This window comes from Stegodyphus dumicola, chromosome 5 (assembly GCF_044657685.1).
Source record: "Stegodyphus dumicola isolate Sdum_Otavi_A_Nest chromosome 5, ASM4465768v1".
NCBI classification, from domain to species: Eukaryota; Metazoa; Arthropoda; class Arachnida; order Araneae; family Eresidae; genus Stegodyphus; species Stegodyphus dumicola.
This window is the reverse complement of record NC_140772.1, coordinates 175,720,003-175,744,889: the sequence shown is the minus strand read 5'-3', so window position 1 is coordinate 175,744,889 and position 24,887 is coordinate 175,720,003. Positions and strand designations below refer to the sequence as shown.

At 32.2% G+C, this 24,887-nt stretch overlaps 1 long non-coding RNA gene across 1 annotated transcript in view; it reads right to left on the bottom strand.

Moving 5' to 3' along the window:
- Positions 1-24,558, bottom strand: part of LOC118197861 (uncharacterized) — a 37,364-nt gene extending 12,806 nt beyond the window's left edge. Inside the window, exons 1-2 of the long non-coding RNA XR_004759667.2 lie at positions 24,372-24,558; positions 12,963-13,090 (exon numbers count right to left, since the gene is read on the bottom strand). This is a non-coding gene — a long non-coding RNA (uncharacterized LOC118197861). The remainder of the gene's footprint in view (positions 1-12,962; positions 13,091-24,371) is intronic.
- Positions 24,559-24,887: the final 329 nt, after the last annotated feature.

Below are 24,887 nucleotides of genomic sequence, written 5' to 3'. Positions count from 1 at the left end.
GTCCAGCCATATGGGGAAAATATTAACATTCTGCTAATGTTTTGCTAATTTTCTAATAAAAAGTAAAACGAAATTTGGTAAAGGTGTGGTGTGGTGTATTTAATTATGGCAAAGCACACGAGGGCTATCTGCCTAAGGGAAGGGATGCCTTCGTGGAGGACTTTCTAAGGGAAACTGGCTCGTATACACGTTACACATGGGGAAACCACGAAAACGCCCATGCAGCCAGCCCGCGAGATTCGAACCTCGGACCGAACTACCAGTGTTCAGCGACTTTACCGCTCGGCCGCTGGTGGGCCGAAATCTGGTAAAGACAAATCTGACAGGGGGAGGACGAAGCTCTCTTTTTTCCGATATACACATGCATACGTGTCATTATTTTGCACGCTTTTAAAGTTTTATTTATATTATTTATTTATTTATTTTTTTTTTTATTTCCTAAAGTAATATTTTAGTGTAGGAACTTTTTGCGCGAATTTAAAAAACTGAACCAATATGTTGACATCAAACACAAATTAAGCTAAATGTGTATCGGGCGTTAGACTGGAATCTGATCAAGCTTGCAAGTTTTCATCTCATTTGTTAGCTTGCATGTTTTTATCTCATTTGTTTATTTTGTTAATCTATTTCTGTTATCGTTGTGTGATATACTTTAATAAAATTAAAAACATCTTGCCAAACTTAACTACAAAAATCTCCAACTAAAGGTCAAGCGATTACGATAAATGCTTTGATGGACATTTTTTAAAAACATGTTTAATCTGTCTTATCTATCTATTGATTATAATGCGGTCAAACAACTCCTGGCACATTTGACTTGTAAGTACCAAGAATACTTCTTCATTCATAATGCATGACAATGGACAGGGAGACCATTGAACTTGAAGTATCGGTTTTAGATACGCCACTAATATTCATCCTGCTTTTTTTGGTTGGCGGTTTGAAATTGAAGTTATACGCATGGATCCTTTTTTAGACCGCATTTGAAAAATGTGAATATGGTACCTAAGAGCGTCTATATTTTCTCAAAATTGAAGTAATTTATTTTTTATTATCTTTATTTAGTATTATCTTCAGCTCACGGTATGAAATTTTATACTTTTCCGCCAGTCGTTACTTTAACTACTACTAACTCTTGCAATTTAAAAGAGGTTTTTCAGAGCAGTACTCAAAACGACGCTCCATTCAAGCAGCCCAGTAAGTTTCCGTCGCTTTGAATGGTGTGCTTATGCTTCTTTTCTTACGTGAGTACTTTTATTTTGCAAAGCGATTTGTTTTGAGTTTTTTTTATTATTATTTTAATTAAAATATTTTTTAATTATCTTAATTTTATTTTTAATAAAGTATTTGGTAATTAATTTAATTTTATTTTTAATAAAGTATTTGGTTCTCTTGTAATTAACGATTTCGCTGCTAACTTTACATACAATAAACAGAGGAAAACAATTCTGCAATAGATGTGAATAATATATAGCTCTTACCACTTACCAGCACTTGTCGAGAGCCGAAAAGCATCAGTCTCTTAACCGTCTCATGACCGAAAATGTATACAGTTTTATGCTAATTTACCCAGTTATCTTTTTTTTTTTTTTTTTTTTTCATTTTAACTGCTATTTTCATCAACTCCTACTATAAAGAAGTAACTTAAGCAACATAAGTAACATAAGTAACTTCCTAAGTAACTTAGCGCATAGTTCGCAACCTTAAGCGCAGAGCGTTCAACTTAGCTCAGAGCAAAAGAGTAGAATTCTTGAATTTGAAGACTAACCTTTGACCTATGCTAACCATTACTCTGTTACGCCCCTCTGTTCTTTGAACTCATTTATCGTCTTTAGATTCGGCAAGACACGTTCGCGAAGCCCAAGTTTATTTAGGCACGTTTTAAATTATACTTCACATTTTGATTTGACCGGAACACTTATTCTGAGTTGCCGCAAGTAGCATATATTGCATTTCTGTTGTATTCTGAGTTGTGCGTAACCGTCAGGTTGACGTTATAAGGTATTTCTCCCGCCTTCTTAGCATGCCTTCGTGGTGTAATGGTCAGCACGTTCGGTGCGTATTCGAGAGATCCGAGGTTCGAGTTCCGTCGAGGGCACTGCACATTTTTTCATGTCTCCCGCTTCGAAATAACCTAATATCTCTACAACGTGTTAATTAATAGGTTTACTGTAAACTTGCACTTTGGTGTTGCGTTTGCTTTAGTTAGTAGGTAAGTTAGGACGAGTCCTATCTTACCTACCAACTAGAGCAAACGCAACAACAAAGTGCAAGTTTGACTGACTTTACGGTTGCAGTGCTTTGTCACCTTAAAGTAGTGTAGAACCGTACAAATGTTACCCTAGAGTAGGGGGTAGACAGATATGGCACCCATGAGAAAGAGTAAATACACACACAAACATTCAGTCAAAAAATTTGAACTTGTATGATGGTGTTTGGACTAGCAGTCAGCCTCGGCAAACCACACTATTTAGGGTGATTGTGCATAATATGCATTAGGAATTTCTGTATTAATTACAATTAGAGTAACAGATCAATAATACTATTAAAACCCATGTACGGTAGTTTTAAATCATTTTGTTACGTTATAGGCAGTGTCTGCTCCAACAGGCTGAAACATTAATAAACGTTCATCGACTGGCAATAGAATTACCAGTTTACCAAGCCGCGTGAATATTTAGTGCAGCGGAATTGTGTGTGTGTGTGATTATGACAAAACCTCGAGTGCTATCACAGTGGGATTGTATTCATAAAATAAAATATAATGAAAGAAGATTATCAAACTGAAATGTGTCCAAATGGTGATTCTAAAATTTCTAAGATTTCAAACTTGAATTTCTTAAAATATCAAGTTTAAATCAAGGCGACACAACTGCTTCCATATTTCTTCATATTAATTGATAGCAGCCATCTTCCAGTGGCTCTTTTCGTTAAGCAAAAAGTACATTCGCGAGAGGATGCTCGCAAAAATTTAATAGGGACGATTTAACTAAAGGGACGGCATTGATTTTGATTTTCTTGATAATTGTTTTTCAAAACTTGGGGCATCGACCGTCATAAACGCTGAAGATCTTGTCATGTTCAAAGGCTATCACCTAAACACGCAAAGCGTGGGCTTAAGGACCCGTATTTTTAATAATCCCAAAATCATGCTATAGTTTCTTATAAACCTGTTTTTTCACCTTTAAAAACAAGAAAAGTGGATTTCGGAGGTCACCTAAAGATCACTCGCTACACGTAGGGTCGCTGGCTGGCTTAATCGAGAGTTATTTGTGGTGACATTTTATTAATCATCTTCGTACAATGTCAAGATAAGACAACAAATTAACTCTTTAACATCGATACATTTTGGAAACTTCCATTTACCTTTTGGAACCATTATTATTATTTTCTTATAAATTTTCTTCCATTTTTTTATTTTTTTATAATTTTGGTAAATAAATCTACGCCACATATAGCATAATAAAAAACATTTTTCACCAATCGGAAATATCTCGTAAATATTATATCTGCCATTTACTCGTATCTCCCTCTCAAGTCGGTGCTTTTATTGCAGACAATGGATGCGACGGGTTTGCAATAAAAGCAGATTGAATAAAAATTATTGCAGATTGAAATTTTTATTGGGTTGTTTTGAATGTAGTCGCTGAGATTTTTCTAATAGATTTGTCGTACATCTGCAAATTAAGAAAATTTCCTTTAAGAATCATCTGACAAATGTTTCGAATGTTGGCTTGATGTTTTAATTTTTTATGAGAATTTTTTTCATCAAGTTCTTTGGTGATGATAGATCCAATTCTTTTCCATAGACTTTTCACTACAAAATATACTGCAAACATTGATATGATTTTATTTATTAATTCATTTACACTCAAAGCTATGAAATGAAGCTTGGTTATTAGTCTCTGTCCTTTAATCCTTTTTTATGTATGCAATATCAATCCACCCCATGGGAAACATTCTCTGTGATAAAGCAATTAAAACACCGATATGTTAGACCAGCGGTTCTCAACCTTTTGACTAATGCATTCCAACTCAACAAAAATTGAACACCTTTAGCACCACCACTACAAAGTACTACTACCACCACCTTTCTTGAGCAAAGCTCAGATCGCATAAATTTACGAGTGTTAGAGAAAAAAACTCAATGAGAATGTTGGGATTTTAATTTTTGAATTTAATAATTAAAAATACTTTGCTTCTTTGCGTACTGCCTATTTTTTTCTTTCGTACCACCAGTGGTACGCATACGACCGGTTGAGAACCGCTGGGTTAGACCTTTTTTGACGAATTGCATCTGTCTACTGGCGGGGGAAAAAAAAATTTTAACTGCAAGTAAACGTAATCTTTTTCGAAAAGACATGTAATTTACCCCACAAGCATTTTATGAACTCTTGATGACATTACTACTTTAAATACTAAAAATTATGTAATAGGGTAAAGCAGCTAGAAGTCCAAGATTCTATCGAACATTCCTAGGTTTTGTTTACTGTTCCATTTCAAGATATGTCCTTTATTTTGTGAATAACTTACACAAATTTTATTGGCAATGCTCCCTGAGATCATGGCGATAAATTTGTGGCACCATAAATATGTTCAACAATTAAATAATCATTTTTCCGTAGCACGTTTAGATAAAGTCCCAAGGTTCGCAAAATGAATAACTCGCGAGATAATTTTTTTATTTCTTTTCGAAGTATGTTTCATACTTCAAAAAAACCGCCACTTCCAAATGAATCATCTACATATTTTAAACGGATAATCTTCGAAAACGAAAAATGTAAAAAGTGCAATTTTTAGAAGTAAAGGTTTTAACGAAGAAAAATTGCCTCATAACTAATTATTCAAGAAAACATTGCATTTAGAAACATGCGCAATAGGTAAAAAGCGAATAAGTTCAAAGGTTAGTATACTGCAAGATTTTCTATTTTATGACGTCAATGATTCCTAAGTCTGCCCATAAGCAACTTGTTCCCTACTCTTATATCTCCATTTCTCCCTATTTAACAGTATCAAGTCAGTGACATCAACGTTGGAAAGAGCTAACTTTGTTTGTGCATTGGTTTTGATCCTAAAAAGGCAGTATCTCTGCAGTCGAATTTTCACAATTTTAAAGTTGAAACGATACATCAGAATTGCAAGCTGAATCACTAACAAAGACTGAAATTCCAGTGAATTAGCTAAGCTAAGTCAAATCGCTTCTTATAATAGTTCTTGATTTAATCCCTCAAGAGAGAAGTAACAGGAAAAAGACTATTAAGATATTTTGAAAAAATGTCATTCTACGAATTTCTAGACTCATGAAACGTCTCTCGACCATTTCAAAATGAAGCCAGATTTGACGAGAAATTCCCAAATATTCCCCAAGAGTCAAAGTTTGTGGCTTAAAACAGGTAGACCTGGCAGGTTATATCTACAGTCCTGCTAATGTTGTTTGTTCTCTTCCTAGTTGGCCCACAAGCGACCGAGCGGTAAAGTATTTCGGTACTGGTATTTCGGTCTGAGGTTCGAATCCTGCCAACAGGATGGCCTCATAAGCGTTTTCATGGTTTTTCCCATGTGTAACGAGCATGCAAGCCAGTTTCTCTCAGAAAGTTTTCCACGAAGGCATCCCTTCCCTTAAGCAGCTGGCCCTCGAGGCTTTGCTATAATCATATAAAAACAATCCAAACCATTCCTACTTCTATTTACTCAGAACTGCATATAATACGAATTGATAAGGCCATGTATTATAAAAACTGCATTTGCCTACAAATTTTCAAAAAGTGGACAAACTACACGTATTTTTGGAATATTTTCAAATTGCTTACGCTTATTTTTTATTAGATTTTTTTAAAATCAATTACTTTTTGGGGGGGGGGTAAATTTATAACCCTATCACGCAAATTTTCACATTTGTATGCTTCAGTTTTCATTGTTATCGTGAACATTACTCTCATCATTACAATTTTTGATTGTTCTCCTGACTTGTGGCTGCTTTGAGTTCTTCGTCATTAAAATCTGGTTTTGCTATTTCCCACATTAATCCATTCCGAAAGGTCATTCTGAGTGATATATTCCCATCTTATGAAATATGTTTAAGAATTCGTTATCAACTGGTGTTCCGACTGTTAGCGGTAGTTTCATCTTTGTATGTAAGTCTCATCTTTATCGTAATTCACAACGGGAAGCCCATTAAATGATTCTTCAACTAATAAGAAAGGCCAAAAGATCGACCACTGGCAACAGTATTCGCGAATATAAATTTAATTTTTCTTGTATTTCTTTCAATGTTACTATTTTTCCAATGATTTCTTTAGATTGATTGCCGGAACGGTTAACAGAGTTGATTTAAGGTCCGGATAACAGAATTTCGATTGTATATGTAACTGCTTTGGTTCAAAAGAATTAGTCTTCGTCTCATTTACGTAATTATTTTCTACCATGTAGATTAAAATAAATATAGATATTAATGAAGATACAAATACCATAAAATACGTTCACGAATAAAAATGTTAATGACGCAAAACCGCAACATTTCGTATATTGCATTCATCTCCATAAAGCAAATATTCTGCGTTATTTTGTTTTTAAAATTAATGTAAAAAAAGGTAAAGAAATTATCTTTAAAATGTTAACCTCAAAACTTTCCAATCAGATTTCGCCATATAATTTCACATAGATTCGCGCTTTGCAAAATCTGCTTGCTTTTGTTATAAAACAGATTTATAAATCCATAAAATGTTACGCAAGCTAAAATTGATGAATTCTTGAAATTACGTAAGATTTTGTTGAAGGATTTTAATATGTGAAATCACGCACTTGGCATAACACGTCCAAATATATGGAAAAAAGAGCGGGAAAAAATAGTAGACTTAACTGATTTTTAATAAAAGAAAAAAATTAAAAGTGGAATTTTTCGGATCCTAGCTCTAAATTTGTATTCGGCGAGACTGATAAATTCATCGGATTTGATTTTTTCAATATTCTACCAAACCCTATTTCTTCCAAGGTTTCTTTTTATATATTTACATTACGATTTGTAGAAAGAGCAATTTTGTGCTTAGTTCGAGCAGTTGGAAAACACTAATAATAGTAATAATAATAAAAATAAAAAACATGATAATTTTAATAAAATTCATCCTAATTCTTGGGGTAGAGTTTTACTAAATTTAAGCTAAAATTAAAAAAAAGACCTGAAAATTTGGATTAATTATACTATACATATTAACAAATAAACCTCCATCAACAGCTTTCCAGCAAGGGTACTCTGGTATTAGAAAATTTGCCCCAAAATGCTTACTGTATTATCTGATATATAAATAAATGCCGTAGGATTTATTTCTTTAAATAGTGCGTTTTCAGTGAAACATTTATTCAATTTAATACTAATCAATTACTAAAATTTTTTCTTCGGAAAGGAAGTAAATAGATTTTCTCTTTTTTAAATAAAATTGTTTATATACAGTGAATCGCAGTTTTAGACTCACCTGCCTAATTCCTCATACGAGTTCCTTTTTAAAAAGCAAACAAATGAAAACTAAGTATACTCCCAAAACAATAATAAAATTCTTATTGCAAAATAAATAAATGGATAAATAAAATTCTTATTGCAAAATAAATAAATAAGATAGTAAAATAACACTTATGAGTTTAGGAAAAATAAACAATTATTAAACCAAATGACACAAATGTACAAATACATTCGAAGTATGTCCATAAATGGGGTGAACTGTACGTTTAAAGTCAACTATTGACTTTAAACGTACTAATGGCATAATTTGTGTTTGCTATTTACAAAAAACTTTATCAGTGCTTCAAATAATATGTTCAAATGGGAATAGATCGCAGATATATACAGACAATGGATGAGAAATTATAAATAATCTCAAAAACCTGAAACCTTAAAAAAAAAAAAAAAAAAAAAAAAAAAAATCTGAAATGTTTTAGATTTTAAATTACGTCCAAAGGGGCGTTTTTTAACATTTTGTGTGGTGTTACCTTTCTTTATTAAATATCATGTTCCTCGCACTTAAACCATAAGATCCAGTGCAACAGCAATATCGCAAAATAGTTTTAAAACGAGCATATCTTTAGAATTTCCGATACAGAGACTCACGCGCTGGAGATAAAATTGTTTTTTCTGCACAACGTTGCCATTGCTCGCTTTGAAATCCTTGAGTTTGTTAATCAAAAACTCGTCAAAGTTTTAAAAAATAGGAAATCGATCATAAAACAAATTTCAAATTTCAAATTTGGTCTTCCACATGCTCATATTCGTTGGAGGATTACGTTATTCAAAATTCGATGACTCTATGTACCGTTATTTTATGACAATGTGAGAAATATACATACATTTACGCAGATTTTCATTATTTAATTTCTTCAAATATAATGCAGGACTCTAACATTTTATGGCAACAGTTTGAAAAGTGAACCGACATTTATCCGTCCGACGCAAAATGCCAAAACGAAAGTAATAGTCCTTCGGGACTCAAGTCCCTTTGGACTAAAAAAATTTGAGCATTATTGCAGTCGTTTTCGCATAACGAAAATGATCTGAAAATAAGTATTAAAAAAATATCTGAACGTCTGGAGCAAATTCAGTAAGCAACAGTTCACTAAGCTGTTCGCCTTAAAATCATTTAGAGATCTTCTGGATATCACAATAGAATACCAATTAAAAAAACACTGATATCTTCTTCAGCTCAATTCGTTTAATTTCTTTGTTGGAAACTGGCAAAGCACCCGAGGACATCGACCTATGCCGAATGTCAATTTCGCTTCCTTTCCAAGGAAAATTTACTCAGGTGACTAAAGCGTCAATGTAAGGAGCCCATTTGTACCTTGGTCGAACTACCAGTGTTCAGCAATCTTTAATCTCTCGATCACTGGAGGCCATTATGGTTAATTTCAAAGATAGTAGTTAAAATAAGAATGTGCTATATATTTTTGGATTACAAGTATATATTTTAATGATGAAAACAAGTTTAATGTATTCTCTTACAATGGTGAGAGTAAGATATGAAGCAAAATAAATGAAAAAATAAAAATATAAAATCTTTTACCCGTTCTTAAGCTCTGCAGATCCCTTGTAAGAGTTTGTAGAATAACGCAGCTGCCAGGCTAAGAAAAATGGTTTCATCTGGGTACAAAGTAAGGTATCTGGATGTAAGGTAAGGGTATAAGGTATCGTCAGGATATAAGGTAAGGTTATGAGGTATCATCTAGATATAGTGTAAGAAAGTTTCTATATCTGCGGACAATTTAAACTTCCGAACTAGGTGCAGACTTTCATGACTGATTATTCTGGTTACAAAATCCATGACATCATTTGTGTTTGCTATTTGCACAAAACTTTATCAGTGCTTGAAATAATATGGCTCAAATGGAAACAGATCGCAGATATATAATGGATGAGAAATTATAAATAATCTCAAAACCTGAAACCTAAAAAAAATTTAAAAATTTTTTTTTTTCTTCGTATAACGAAAACAATCTGAAAATAAGTATTTAAAAAACATCTGAACGTCAGCAGCAGATTCAGTAAGCAACAGTTCAGGTAAGGATATAAGGTATCGTCAGGATATAAAGTAAGGTTATGAGGTATCATCTAGATAGTAAGACAGTTTCTATATCTACGAACAATTTAAACTTCCGAACTAGGTGCAGACTTTCATGACTGATTATTCTGGTTACAAAACCCATGATATCATTTGTGTTTGCTATTTACACAAAATTTATCAGTGCTTCAAATAATATGGCTTAATTTTTTTTTAAATGGATAATTTTAAACCAAAAATTAAGTTAATTTCTTATACAACATTAAACTATAAAAGTAATAAAAAGTTATTATTAATCGATGTCTGCTGCCAAATCTACAAGGGAAGTTGGGTGTAACAATAGAGATATTTACGCTGCCTGCCTAAATATAGGGATGCCTTTGTGAAGAACTTTTTAAGGAAGAATGTCTCGCATTTACATTACAAATGAAGTTTGGTTTATTTGGTTATGGCAAGGTACGCTCGGGCTGTCTACCTGAGGGCAGGGATGTCTTCGTGGAGAACTTCCTGAGAAAAATTGGCTCGTATCCTCGTTACACATGGGAAAGCGACGGAAACGCCCATGCAATCAGCCTGTTGGCCTGGAATCGATCCCGGGTCGAACTGCCAGTGTTCAGTGTGGCTTTACTGCTCAGCTCCTGGTGGGCTCACAAAACGGTATTTTTTAATAAAGTAATTGATACCGAGGATATAGGGAGGGACATGTCACTGAATATTTGAGACCAGGGTGACGAATATGATAATAAGATTTGGGTCAGTAAAACGGTGCAACGTTTTTTCTGTACATTCATATAACACTTGATTGTATAACTTTATAATAATTATAGTTATGATAAGTATAACAACGCTTCCCAACCGGGATAGTGGTTGGCGACGTTGACTGCCGTACCGAAGAGCCCGAGTTCGAATCCCGGAGAAGGCATGGATATTTGCAAATGTATAGAGTCTGTGCGACATGGGGGCACATTAAAGAAAGTCTTTTCGAGAGTTTGGCGGTAAGGGAAAAGGGTGCGAGACTCTCTGACCCGTTTCCTAGGATGCTCTCTATCAAAATTGGGAGCGGAAAGCCGTACTGTCAGCTGTAAAGTGCTCAAGACTTTTGCCAACGACAGGCGCAGTCTTGCACTCCTTGCCATAATGAATTTCGTGGGCTTGTGCTGATATTACTACCAGATAAGTGGGATTTTTCATAACAACAAGTAGAATGATTCATAATTTGGGAATGCCGAGTGAACATCATCCTAACATACTTCTTTAATGCATTGAGAAAATTTATTTACTCTTCAGAAATACATACTTTCAAGTGCATGCTTATTGCCACTGTTCTAAAATGTAGGTTAATAACGAAACATAAACTTTGGAATATTATCTTTTCTTGCCCCTTGCCCAGAATTGCGAAACGCTTATCTTCACTTTGAATCGCACTTTTTTTTTATTTCGGGACTGCAGTCAAAGAACGCGTTAACTTTTTATAAGCGAAAACCAATATCTGTGATTTTAAAAACATAAATGGAGATTTAATGATTGACAAACTGATAACTATCATGCTGATATTTGTTTTAATGCGTATGCGTGTGTGTATGTTGTTTAGCTATTTGGTTCATATTTATTTTTTACCCGCTTATTACGTGTTTAAATCAGTTGCAATGTTTGTTAATGCCTATGCGATTTTTCATCGACATTTTTTTTTTTTTTTTTGTTGTTGTTGTTGCCTTAACCAAACTGGTTGCCTTAACCAGTTTTAAAGTAAAAACTTTTAAAATTTAACTACAAATTTCCTCTTATAAGATTTCTGGCAAATTTCTGACTCTCCAAGTATGAGAAATACAATTGTCAAAAATTTTATTCGCTGATCTATAGCTCGGTGTTTCTAATGAACTATTACTAAACAAATCAACTTGATTTAAAAAAAAAATAATAATTTTTATTAATAGTTTTGGATTTTTTATCGGAATTCTGCTTCTTTAATCAATTTTGGGAAATTGCCAAGTTTTTATTTTTCATGTAAGCTTATATTATTTCTTGGCATCTATTGTAATTAGAAGTAATTCTGTTGTAACTCCAGATTTTTCGTCTTCGAAGAGTTTCTTTTTACGTTACTTCGTTCTTGTGAATCACGTAGCTTTTTCACTGTTCGGAAAAGAATTTTGCTTTCACGAAAAGAGATGAAAAAAAATATTGTTTATCGACAATATCGATGCTTGATAAAATAACAGGGAAAAAATAAAACTTTAATTGTGAAAGAAAGCTCAGTTTAATAGGAAGTTTCGAATGGTTTAAAAAATATATATATATATATATATACATTAAATAAAAAAAAAGAAAAGAAAATATTAGTCTAGATCAGCATTTTTCTAATTGTGAGACACGAATTAGTTGCAATACCTTCATTATTTTTAATTTAATGTATTACATTTTCTGTAAAGCGCAGTTATAACACGTAATACTGGTCAAGTTGAAGTATAGTAAATTTTATTTACATGTTGAAAAATACCACTCGTAACTGCGGTTTCATTGCAGTTTTATCATATAAATTATTTCAGAATTAAAGTATGGCCCAAATGCTCTGGGGCCACAAACGTAACAAACACCCTACGTCACAGAAGTATGCCGAGAGTAAGATGAGGGCTGCTGCGATAAGTATAGTGATCACGCCTTTTCCGGTCTGTTCTGTTTCATCGCCAAAACAATACAGTGTTTTATTTTACTGTTTTACTAAGTTTGGTATTTATTTGAATAATTATTGTGAGAGATGTTATTTTTACACCAAAGCCCAGAAGGGCTATTAATTTCGTTTTGGCATTTTACTTCGAAAACCTTAAATGACCGTTTCAATTTTCAAACTGTGGCCCCCAACTATTATTGCCCTGTGTTATATTGAAAGAAATTAAATAATGAAGAACCTGCATAAATGTAGGCATATTTCTTGCATTGTGATAAAACAACAGTACCTGCAGCCATCAAATTTTGAAAAACGTAATCCTCTACATAATATGGGCATCTGGTATCCTAAATTTGGAATTTGTTTTATTATCTATTTCATATTTTGCAAAGCATTTATGAATTTTTAATTAAGAAACTCCACGATTTTAAAGCGAGCAATAGCAGTACTATACGAGGGAAAAAAAAAAAAAAAATATCTCCTGCGCGCGGGACTGTATCGGAAATTCTAAATATATGTTGTTTTAAATATTTTGTGATATTGTTATTGAATTGAATTTTAAGGTTTAAGTGCGAAGAACTTGATATTTAATAAACAAAGGTAACACACAAAACGTTTAAAAACGCCCCTTTGGGCGTAATGCAAAATCAGAAAGCTTTCAGGTTTTTAAAAATATTTTTATATTTTTTTATTTATATTTTAGGAAAAAATATTTTTATATTTATTTATTTATATTTTAGGAAAAAATTATTTTTTACCTGTGAATAAAGCGTGATATGGAGTAACAGAGCTAATGACATAAATGGCAATGTTTCAAAGTCTGTTCAAGAAGAACCTAGTCAGGGCTTAATTTCTGAAATCAGAAGTGACGGAGCACTATAGAATGCTGTCAGAAAGAAAGAAAAAAGAAAAATAAATGAATAAATAAATAAAATAACTAATAATTGAATAATTAAAATAATTAGGTAATTAAATTAAAATTAAAATTATATAAAATAAAGTTAGAAATTTGATAAATTATTGAATTCATGGTAATAGTCAAATAAAGGAATCTTATTTGGGACTCCGGTTGGATTTACAATTTAATTCAAAAACTAAGAAATAGCTTAATCGGTCTCCAGTTTAATTTGCGTCCTGAATGTACGGTATAACGTATTACTTCAAGAGATGAGAGGGGGAAAAAAAAAAAAAAAAACTTTTTCAGCACAGCAGCGGAAAAAAGTAAAACGAAAGCGTCACTAACGAGATTAGAGAAAATGCTAGAAATAATATGAGACTATAGAAAGAAATTTTAAGTGAGAAGAGTAGCTTCGAAAATAAAGAGACAATAGTCCAACGCTTTCAGACCACTATGCCCTGCCAATATAATTAATGCTAGCTGTCAAGCAGAATGCGATTAGGTAAACAAATTTCCTCCGAATCCTATCCGATAACAACATAATAACAAAGGTAAGGTCTGCAAAAATCTTCCGTGTTTTGTTATATACTTCAAGTCTGCCAGAGCTTTGCAGTGAGGAGGCACTAGCGCTGGACGTGCAGGACCAAGGCAATCACTTTTATTACTCTCGGGGACAAAACGTTTTACCCGCTCGCATAATGCATTGCATTACCTGGAGAATAAATCTTTGACATGTGGATGGGGACTTTAGTTTTTTCAAAAGTCTTAACCTCCGCCAAAGAGTTTGTTTTCCAGAGAAAGACAGATTTATTAGAAAAATTTAGAAATTTCAGATTTATTAGAAATATTTATTCGCATGTTAAAATTAATTTTTAAGGCATATTTATTTTTAAAGTAAAATTTGTCCGCTGAAGCTGTGTTTCATTTACGTAAATAAAGTGTCGAAGCCGTTTAATTTAACGCTCCGATTTATATTTAAAATGCAAAAAAGAAAGTATGATGAAACATTTCTGCAGTTTGGCTTAATTTGTAATGGTAATGAAAAAGATTGTGTTTAATTTGCGACACGTTTTAGCTATGAGAGTATAAAACCATCAAAAAAAAAAAAAAAAAAAAAAAAAAAAAATTAAAGACTTTTTGAAACCAGGCATTTTTGCTTCAGTCCGCGAGCTTCCTTCCATATAATTTTCTTGCTCTGCGTGTTATCTTCATCTTCCTCCTTCTCCTTCTCATCATTTTTCCCAGTACATATAGATTATTTCGTCATCGTACTGAAAGAATGCAGTATTTAACAGATGCAGTATTTAAGAGATTTTAATAGGAATTGCCCGCATTCATTCAAGCCTGTCTGTTCAGTAACACTAACCTTCTCAGAACAAGTAAATCCAAGATGTCGTATACAGCACCTGACGTGTTTTAAAACCGAGAGAATCTTCGTCACTTCGTCAGCGAATATGAACCTAAGCCACAGTGTACGCCAGCAGCTACGTAATGCTCTTTACATATTTCTATGCAAGAAAAAAATATGGCTTCCTTCAGTGTGAACTTTACTAAAAATCATGGACACTACCTTCAAAGATCACGCATCGACACATAAGAATGGACCGGTAGTTCATCTTTATATTCTAGAAAATTCCTTGGCCTAGCAGTTGGATAAGTTTTGTTATGCTGGACGGCAGAAATGTAATACAAATGTTTTCCACACTTAAGACTTCAGATTATTAGCCATTATATATTTTTCTATTTTATACGTATAAATTTCACAGTTTGATATTTTAGACTTTCAAAAGTGCCGTTATTTTGATATTACCTGTTAATTAGGTGCCGGATACAAGAGATTTAAATGTATAAACACACACACACACACACACATATATATATATATATAACTAAAAATAATAGGTGTTAAACTTCAATTCCAAAACATATTAGAAATCACTTAAAATCTCTAGAAACACACTTTTGCTAATGCTTTATATCGAATCTCGATTTCAGAAAGTTATCTTGGATAAAGAGAGCATTTCTAGTTGACGTTAATGAGATTAATCACTAGCTATATAAAGTACAAGAAGAATTTGTCAAGCTGTTGAATGACTCAAAATTCGAGTTTCCACATAGATCCTTGATTGAATTCTGAATCGGAGGTTGAACTCAGTTTCCCACAATTTCTGAAATGGCATTAAATGTTCTTCTGCCATTCAGCACCACATACTTAATGTGAAACGACTTCAGCGTTAACGCTTGTTAAACAAAAACATCGTTTAACGCTGAAACGTTAAATATCGCTGGGTGATTTAATTTGTTATAAGAAAAAAAAAATCGCCTCATTAAGATGTGGTTTTCTTTCATTCGCGAATGTTTAATGAACAGAGAAATTTTCATGGGAAAATGTTTATTTTTATATCTTTTATGTTTAATACCTGGGGTCGCAAAAAGAATTTCTGGAAAAAAAAAAAAAAAAAAAAAAAAAAAAAGGTTAGGAATGCAAAATTTAAGAAGAGCTGGTCTAGGTGAGCGTTTCTTAAACTGTGAGTCACGAAAACGAAACATTAAATCAAATACAGGAATTTAAATAAATATTAGTTGGGATCTCTTCATTATCTTTAATCTAATATATTACAGTTTTTGAACAGCACAGTTATAAAATCGTAATACCCACCCACCCCTTACCTGAGCTGCAAATTATACTTAGATATTGAATCGGAAATTCTAAAGATATGCTCTTTTAAATATTTTGCGATATTGCTGCTAGATTGAATTTTATGGCTTAAGCGCGAAGATGATATTTAATAAATAAAGGTAACACGCAAAACTTTAAAGAAACGTTCCTTTGGGCGTAATATAAAATCTGAAAGCTTACATATTTTTTTTATACCTACTCAATTTTTTTTTATTTCATATTTTGTGAAACTTACAAATTTTTTATTAACAAACTCTACGATCTGAAAGCGAGCGGTGGCAACACTTTTCGAAATAAAGCAGATTTTTATCTCCAACGCACGCACTCGGAAAAATGAGAGCGAAAATTAGTATTTTCAGAATTTTATTATCTCGGCTGATTAAAGTCAAACGAAAATGAGAATGGTCGAAATGTCTTCCCACGAATTTTTGGAATCCGAGGGTGTCTTTCTCGAAACTCAACTCAGTGCCATTCCAGAGGAGATGATGCCAGAAACAAACGACGCGCATAAATTTTAATAGTATAGACTAGCGGGCTGCGGCTAAAGAAAAACTTATATGTTCTATGTGCATCTGAAAAAAAAAAAATGCATAAAAACATTTTAATATGAATTAAATCAATTCATTTAACATACTAGGAAATAAAAACTTTTAACACTTCAGGTTAATGCGAATGACGTCATGATTTAATAAAAATCTTTTTTTCTCAGTATTACTAAAAGAACGTGGAAATAACATATCGTGTCCGTTATCCGAATCCGAAACAAAAAGTTCCCAACAGTAGCTATTTATTTAAAATGCTGACATCAACAAAAAATTTTCGACTTCCATGCCGTCACTAGGATGCGCTTGCTTTTCTCAATGTAAGAATGTGCCGTTATGTAATAATAATATATTTAAAGTTCAGCGGTATTCTTCTTTCATATTTCAAACTTACAAAAGTTTTTACTAACAAACTCTATGATTTGAAAGCGAGTAGTGGCAACACTTTTCGAAATAAAGCAGACATTTATCTCCAGCGCACAAGATTGTTGCCATTTGGAAAAATGAGTGCGAAAATTAGCGTTTTCGAAGTTTTTAATCTCTGGGCTGATTAAAGTCGTACAAAAGTGAGAATGGTTGGAAATGGCTTCTCACGAATTTTTGGAATCCGAAATAATATATTTAATGTTTGGCAATGCAATTTTTATTTTATATTTTGTAAAACTTGCAAATTTTTTACTAAGAAATTCACGATTTGAAAGCGAACAGCGGCAACACTCTTCGAAATAAAGCAGATTTTTTTTTTTATCTCCATCTTACGAAACTTTTGCCAATCGGAAAAATGAGTGCGAAAATTAGCGTTTTCAGAGTTTTTTAAATTAATATCTTGGTTAATTAAAGCCGTGCGAAGATGAGAATGGTCGAAATAACTTCCCATGAATTTTTGGAATACGGGTGGTACGTCTCTCGAAACTCAACTCCCCGCATTTCCGGAGGAGATAATGCCACAAACAAGCAAACAAATGCACACAGATTTTAATGGTATGCATTTTCTTGAAGTGAAGACTTACCTCAGTAAATACTGAACACGCAGTAAAGGAGAACTAATATGTTCGCAATTTCAATGACAGACGTCATTCGCTGTTGCGCCTGTTTAAAGCTTTCAGGTTAATTTATTTACTACAAAGTTTGTGAGTGTTATTAGAAGGAATATTTTTGTGACGGATTTTCTAAAGAAAATGTTGATTTTTGACGTTACACAATGGTAATGGACATTTCATGAAAATCACGTAGTTAACAACAAAGAGAACAGTACTTGTTTCTGACATTATTGCAATTCGGTCTTTCGTTAGTTGTCATTTGTCCTTTATCATATCTAGTAAGATCTATCATTAATGGCCGATCAGCACTTTTTAGCACTGATTCATCCTTCAGAAAGATAACTGGAAGGACTGCAGATAAAGTGGGAGTACGTGTAGTAACCACAACCACTTTGTTCCCTTAAAAGATATTAAAAAAAAATGTGTTATTTTTTGACGTTAAATTGAACAAGAAATAACACCGCTTTTCGTAACTTTTAGTATCTAAAAGTGGTGTAAATTGTTTACGTCATCACTTCATTTTTATCTAAATTATCGCTTGGGCTTTATCTTCTTTCGTGAAGCAACTTGTTAATATTTCGTTGCACTTTATCGAAGGGTTTCCATTTCGTACCTTTTCTCAATGGCGTATTCAAAACTACACTAACTTTATTTATAATACCTAACTCTTTCCAGAGTTACGATTTTTACTTCGCTCAGCTATTTAATCAGAATACTCACAGCTATGATGAAAAAAAAAGAAAAAGTGCCAATTCAAATGGCATAATATTCTTTTACGGCTCTTTTTGTCAGTGTAACAAAATAGACCACTTAAAAATAGTATGCATGGTTTAATAATATTTTGGTAATTTTCGATAGCTGTAGATTGCATAATATTTATTCCAACGGGGCTTGTAGAGATTGTTAAGATTTTTGGGACGGGAAATCAACTGTGCTCTCGCCGAATTCGAACCACGGATCTTCTAATTGTTAGCTAAGTGTGTTTGTTACCATTTACAACATGACAGCACGCACATGGTAATTCTTATATTCTGTTCCACTTAAAGGGCGACTGGGGATAGGCACGAAAACTAGTGTACCAAATCCAGGCGGTTCCCAATTTAGGTCAGATTCTTTTTTCTCCCCCCCCCCGAAACTGAAAACAAGAAAACTCAGCAATGCTGTCGCTGGGTTTTGAATCTAATTGCTAGCTGAACGTGCTACACCGTCTCGCAGAATAAGGCCTAAGCGCGAGCGACTGACTGGTCAGTGATGTCATGATCAGAAGACAGACGATGCAGCGGAAAGTGCCTTCCTCCCGAGCTCTAACTCCCAAAATACTCGCTGGAAATTGAGTTACCTGTAAGGACTTTACTTCTCAACTATTATTTACTTCATTTATTTGATCGTCATTATTATTCAATGTATTTTGTCTTTTCGTTCAACAGGTATTTTGTCTTTTCGTTGTTTTGCATTCCTTACTTTTCTATTTGGTTTGAAAATATCGTCGTTTGTTCTTGAAGAACTCGTGATTTATTGTGCATTTAAATATTTGTGAAAAAATAATAAAACAAACCTAGATTTTGAAAATGGAAAAATAGCTTAGAGTGATTAAGAGGAAAAGTGATGATTTACTGGTGATGGATCCAGGACAATCTACTAGCACTAAGAATATTGAAAAGAAAAGAAAAATTGTTTATAGAAAATATAATGAAATTTGTTTATCATTAGAATTTACGTGGAGTGGAGATGAAATAGACCTTCAAACTCAATGTGTTGTTTGAGGTGAACTATTATCCAGTCAAAGTATGAAACCACCGTTTCTTAAAAGACATCTTGAATCTAAGCATGTCAATTTAAAGGATGAATCTGAAGAATATTTTAAGAGGAAATTATCAGAGTTCAAAAATAGCAAGAAATTAATGAAAAATCTTGTACTTTCAAGTGAAAAATCTTAGGAAGTTAGTTACCTACACCTAGTAAGCCTAAGAATTGCCAAGACTGGGCAGGCTCACACTATTGAAGAAAACCTTATATTATCAGCAGCTAAAGATATCTTTTTAACATTATTCAACGAAAAAGTGGCTAGTAATATTCCGTTATCCAATGATACAAGTAAAGGTAAGTCGATGAATTCATGGAATGACAAATTCCGTAAAGTAGACTATAGGATTCTAGTTAAATGGATTTTCCTTAGCAACTAAAAATATGAGAAGAGTGTAGCAACTATTCGCTGCTCTTTCTGAAAACGACAAGAATAAAGTCCAAAGAAGGGTTAAAATACCATTTTATTTAACTCAGATAATGTTCACAGACTGCTTCTCTCGAGCTTACAGAAAGCCTCCATTTGGGCTTAAGCAACTAACCTAATTCTAACTAAAATTTTGCCGAAGCTCTACAGAAATAACTAACCGAGTTGTCCTTTATTTAAACCTCACCGGGGAATACTAGTACACCGTGGAATGTAGTAAGATTGGTTTAAATCAACGACGTAGCCAGAAGGCAGAACACGCTGTACTGAGAACTGAGCTCTTCTACGGAAGTCGAATCAAATGTAATCATAATATTTCGCGAATATCTCGCATAGCGCGACCTGTCCGGATCGTTGACATATATTGCCATAAAGGCGCAGAGGGAAACGAAGGTATGAGGATCATAAATGACGGATATCGAAAATTAAGGTAGGGCTGGAGTATGTGTGAAGTAAGCAAGTCAATAAGTGTAGTTATAATTCAATTGGCACTGATTTAAAGTGAGAAAATTTCCGTATAGAGTAAAAGAGTACAATGCACAAAACAAATGTAAAAACAGTAATGGAAGGAAAATGTGAAAAGGGACTAGGTGGTAGAAAAATCATCTTTATGGTGGTGTGAGGCAAATGGCCTAAAATCATAATCCTCTTCAAGCGTTTTACAGTTGAAGATATTAAATGAACTTTATTCACATTCAAATGCTTTGTCGAAGAATTTTGTGTTTGTCTTGTTAAGATACCTGTAGGTTACAATAGTGTCAAGCCTGAGATCTTCTTGAAGTGTGACATTTCTAACGTAGTAATGTGCATTACTGATAATCCATAGGAGACGATTTTATATTTTTTGTAATTTTCAGAAGATCAATTTTTGTAGCAGAAGTACATGCAGGTGAAGCATAAACTAAAATTTGTATGATAATGGAGGTGTAAACAAGACGTCAGGTATATTTTTCAGTGTAATAAAAAGCAAAGAAATCATCTTGTCTTTCTGGATAATAAAGATTGAAATTTTTAAATAAAGATTTAAATAATAAAGATTAAAATTTTTAAACTCCATCTCAAATTTTATTATAAATCATGAATCGTGTGTGATGAATCATGAATCATGTGTGAGGGAAATAAAATTTCCGATTTTACTATAATTTATAAATTTTGAATAATGAGAGAAATAAATAGAGAATAAGCTGGATGTAAGTAAATTAACGGGATAAACAAGGGGTGAATCAGGAGCAGCCGGTCTTTCTCCTATGACTTTACGTTGTCGTGCTCGGGCATTTACGTGTTGGCACCCATAGAGTATGAACGGGGGGGGGGATACGAAGTTCCTTTTAACATGATTAATAAAAGACATATCTAACGCCATACATTTCGTAACCAGGTCACAAAATTTCTTTCCAGACACTACTTAGAAATTCTCAAACTGTAAGCTGGATACTCTTTTGTAACATGTTCTCACTTAGTGGAGTTAAGGAGAAGTTGTGCGTATTATATGCCGTGTATCTTACGCATTGTATTACTTAAAGATGTGTTATTTATTACTATGTACTACTAATTATTGCATTATTGTACTACTATGTTTATTTTACAATTTTCATATTAAAATTGTAAATATAATAGAATTAAAAAGTTACGTTTATTAAAAGGCATAGGGTACTTTTATGAAGCTCGAGGAATACGAAAAGATTTATGACAAAATGGAGACCCAAGATTTAAAAGTTCGAAAGCAATTGCAGGTTCATTAATAATTTAAATTCTTTTGAAAAATGACTGTCGCAACACATATTTTTAATTCTTTTTGTTTGATTAATAATAAATTTTGCTATAATTTTTCTGGAGGCGTTTGATTATTAATTAATTAGTTTAATGCTATTGAAATTGACGAGTCTTTGTCAAAAAATTTTATTTTGTTGAGATTGTAAACTTGCAGTTCAAAATAATCTTCTTCTGTCATTAGCGTTAATTTTGATAAAGCATCTGGGAAAGATGTGTTATTTTTCATTTTTATTGATATTGTTTATGGCAATTATGTCATCTATATCTGAAAGTAAAACCTGTAGGTTTTACTAGTTCTTGACAAAATTAAATTTTCTAATAACGAAGCGGAATTACTGCAATTACTACATTTATATTGTTTATATACATTTATATTACATTATATTACATTTATATTGTATATATCTACATATATATAATTTAAAATAATTATTTATTTATCTGCATTCCAAAGGCATGAAACAAATTAATAAGCAATGTTAGATGATAAAAAAATATGCGCACGGTATTTTCAAAGTTGTTCTAGGAATTTAAGTATATTTTTTTAAATTCGTCAGCTTTTAATGTTTTTCAATATAATGCCCATTTAACTGAATTCGCTTATTTCAACAGAAAACTCATTTTTTTAAAGCCGCCCTCAAAGAGCGTTTTGGATGTCTCCTCAATCAATATTTATGGCAGGATTAAACTCTCAAATCAAACAACCCATAATGGTCTTTTTTCATATACGAGAAGAGGTGTAGAAACGAAATTCTCCTCGCAGACGTTGAAGAATTTTTGAAGTTTTCATACCCTCTTTCCACAAAAAGAAGATGATTCCTCTTCTTCCTCTTCGCATCTTACGAGGAATACCTTCCTTTGGCAATCCTTCCTTTGGCAATATTTGCAAAAACAGTGTTATAAAAATGCGCCTATATCAGCCAAACTGAATCGAAAAAAATAATATTGCACGGAATAGCTGCATTAACATGTCAAGGCCTGTTTCTGGCCTGGAAGTTCTAGGAACTGAGCTCAGTTCCTAGAAATTTGGAAACATTCCTTGCATATATTGTTTCATAAGAAACTAATACTAAAGTTTAATAAAATTAAATTATTCTCTTGCGCCATTGCTGCAAGGCATGAAATTTGAATTTAGCAAATATTCTCTCATTCATATAAAGCTAATTTAAATTTTAAATTATGAACATTCAATTGTATACAAATAAAAGATTAATTATTGCTGCGAACTAATTTTCAATATCATTCAAATTCAGAAAGCATATGTAAATTAAGTGCAAGTATCTAAAAACATGAAAAAATATAAAATAATCAAAAAAAATTAATGCTAAAAATTTTAAAAACATGAAAAAATAATTAAAAAAAATTAATCCTAAAAATTTTAAAGAATTTTTTAACATTAAATTAATTTGCATAAAGTGAATAATTGTTGAGTAGGCAGGAGACAGATCTTTTCAAGGGAAAGTTGCCTTCAAACCTAACTCTTCAATTACTCAATTCATGTTTCGTCATCTATATAGATATGGGTAAAGAATTATTCAAAACTAAAAGTAGTGAATTGCTTAAATAAGAAATTTAACTATAAATGAATTTCGAGAAATTTAGTAAGCAGATCGACTAGGAAACAAAATTATTAATTAAAAGTGCATTGCTAAAATAATTAAGAGTATAAATCCAAAGTAATTTAGAAACCCTTGCCTATACTGGTACTTCTCCGAAACGAATTATGCATGTAAGCCAAAATAAACTAAATAAATACAATCTATAAAAAAAAAAAAAAAAAAGGCAAGTAAATAGTAAGTTTTTAATTTAATTTACCTTGTAACTACATATTTTTGTACGCGGGAGAGTGGAGCAGCATTTGCTAAACAAAGTGAAGTTGAGCTGTTTGTTTCTGCTAACTGTGTAAATAGAGGGCGTTTATACTATGTAAAGTTGCGTATTAAGCTGCTACCTGTGTAATCTATTGTAAAAACATAGCTGCAAACTCTAAATTAATGCAAAATGTTAAATGCTTGTTATGTATGAAAAACATCTTGATAACTGCTATAAGATTGAAAAAAATGTAAGTAATGAGTGAAAAATTATGTTAATATTCCTCTTAATGTTTCCATATTTTGAAAGAAAGTTAGAAAAATGTTTTGAAATAAAGTTAAAAAAATCTAATTTAATTTAATTTAATAAAGTTCGAAAATTTTTTAATTTCCTTTAAAATTTTTTAAAAAATTTTTAAGATTAATTTTTTGGATTTTAAATATTTTTTCAGGTTTTTAGATACTTGCAAATTAATTTATATATGCTTTCTGAATTTGAATGATATTGCAAATTATTTCGCAGCAATAAATAATCTTTTATTTGTATACAATTGAATGTTCATAATTTAAAATTTAAATTAGTTTTATATGAATGAGAGAATATTTGTTAAATTCAAATATATATATATAATTACAAGATACTTCTTTTGAAAACAAAATCTAAACATGTCTAGTATTTTCGCGTATTAAGCTGAAGAAAAATTATCATTAAAGACATAAAGTAAGAAATTTAGAATTAATATTTCACAAAGACCAAAAATTGAAATTCATAATTAATAAATTTCAAATAATCATATAAGTGCAACAAATGATTAAAAAATGTTAAAAACAAAACATTTCAAACAAGCAAAACCCTATTTAAAAAAATTAATGAAATTTAAAGAAAAATGAACAATGGTTTCATCATCTACAAAATTATCACACACCCACTCACACGCATATTATATATATGTCTGAAAAATTGCTAGGTAAAGCGTTATATTCATGATGTATAGTCAGGAATTTTCAATAAAAACCAGAAAAGCACCATCATTTCGAACAACAGCTTAGTTAAAGGAGAATAAGATATTTATTAGACTTGTTAAAATTCTTGTTAACTTTTTTTCTTTCTCGTTAAAACTTGTTAAAATTCTTATCATATTTTGTTGAACATATGTTTTTACAGTTACTTTAAGAAAAATGAAAGGCCTTACCTATTTAGTGACCTCCATCACTTTGAATCTGAAAATAACAGAAAACACAGAAGAGGAATTGAATCAACTTTAATGCTACTTCGTCAGGGGGGAGGAACATTAAAATCAATTGAAATCTCTCTCTCTCTCTCTATATATATATATACACACACACATATGTGTGTATGTGTACGTTAATTTAAATACATCTTCCTTCAAAATCCGTTCTGAACAATTCGCGCCACTATCTTATCTGCAATGCTGTGAGCATTTATGTAATAACCATTTAAAACTGAAACAAAGGAGCCGAGCTTATAAATACCTCAAGAAATAAAGATATGTTGCGATTATCCAGCTATTTGTATATTTCCCAAAATTCCTAGTTACGATTGAAATCTGCATGTATGCCACTTCTATCACCACTCTGGCCATCACTGCAGCGTTTGCTGGTTTCATCATCTACAAAATTATCACACACCCACTCACACGCATATTATATATATGTCTGAAAAATTGCTAGGTAAAGCGTTATATTCA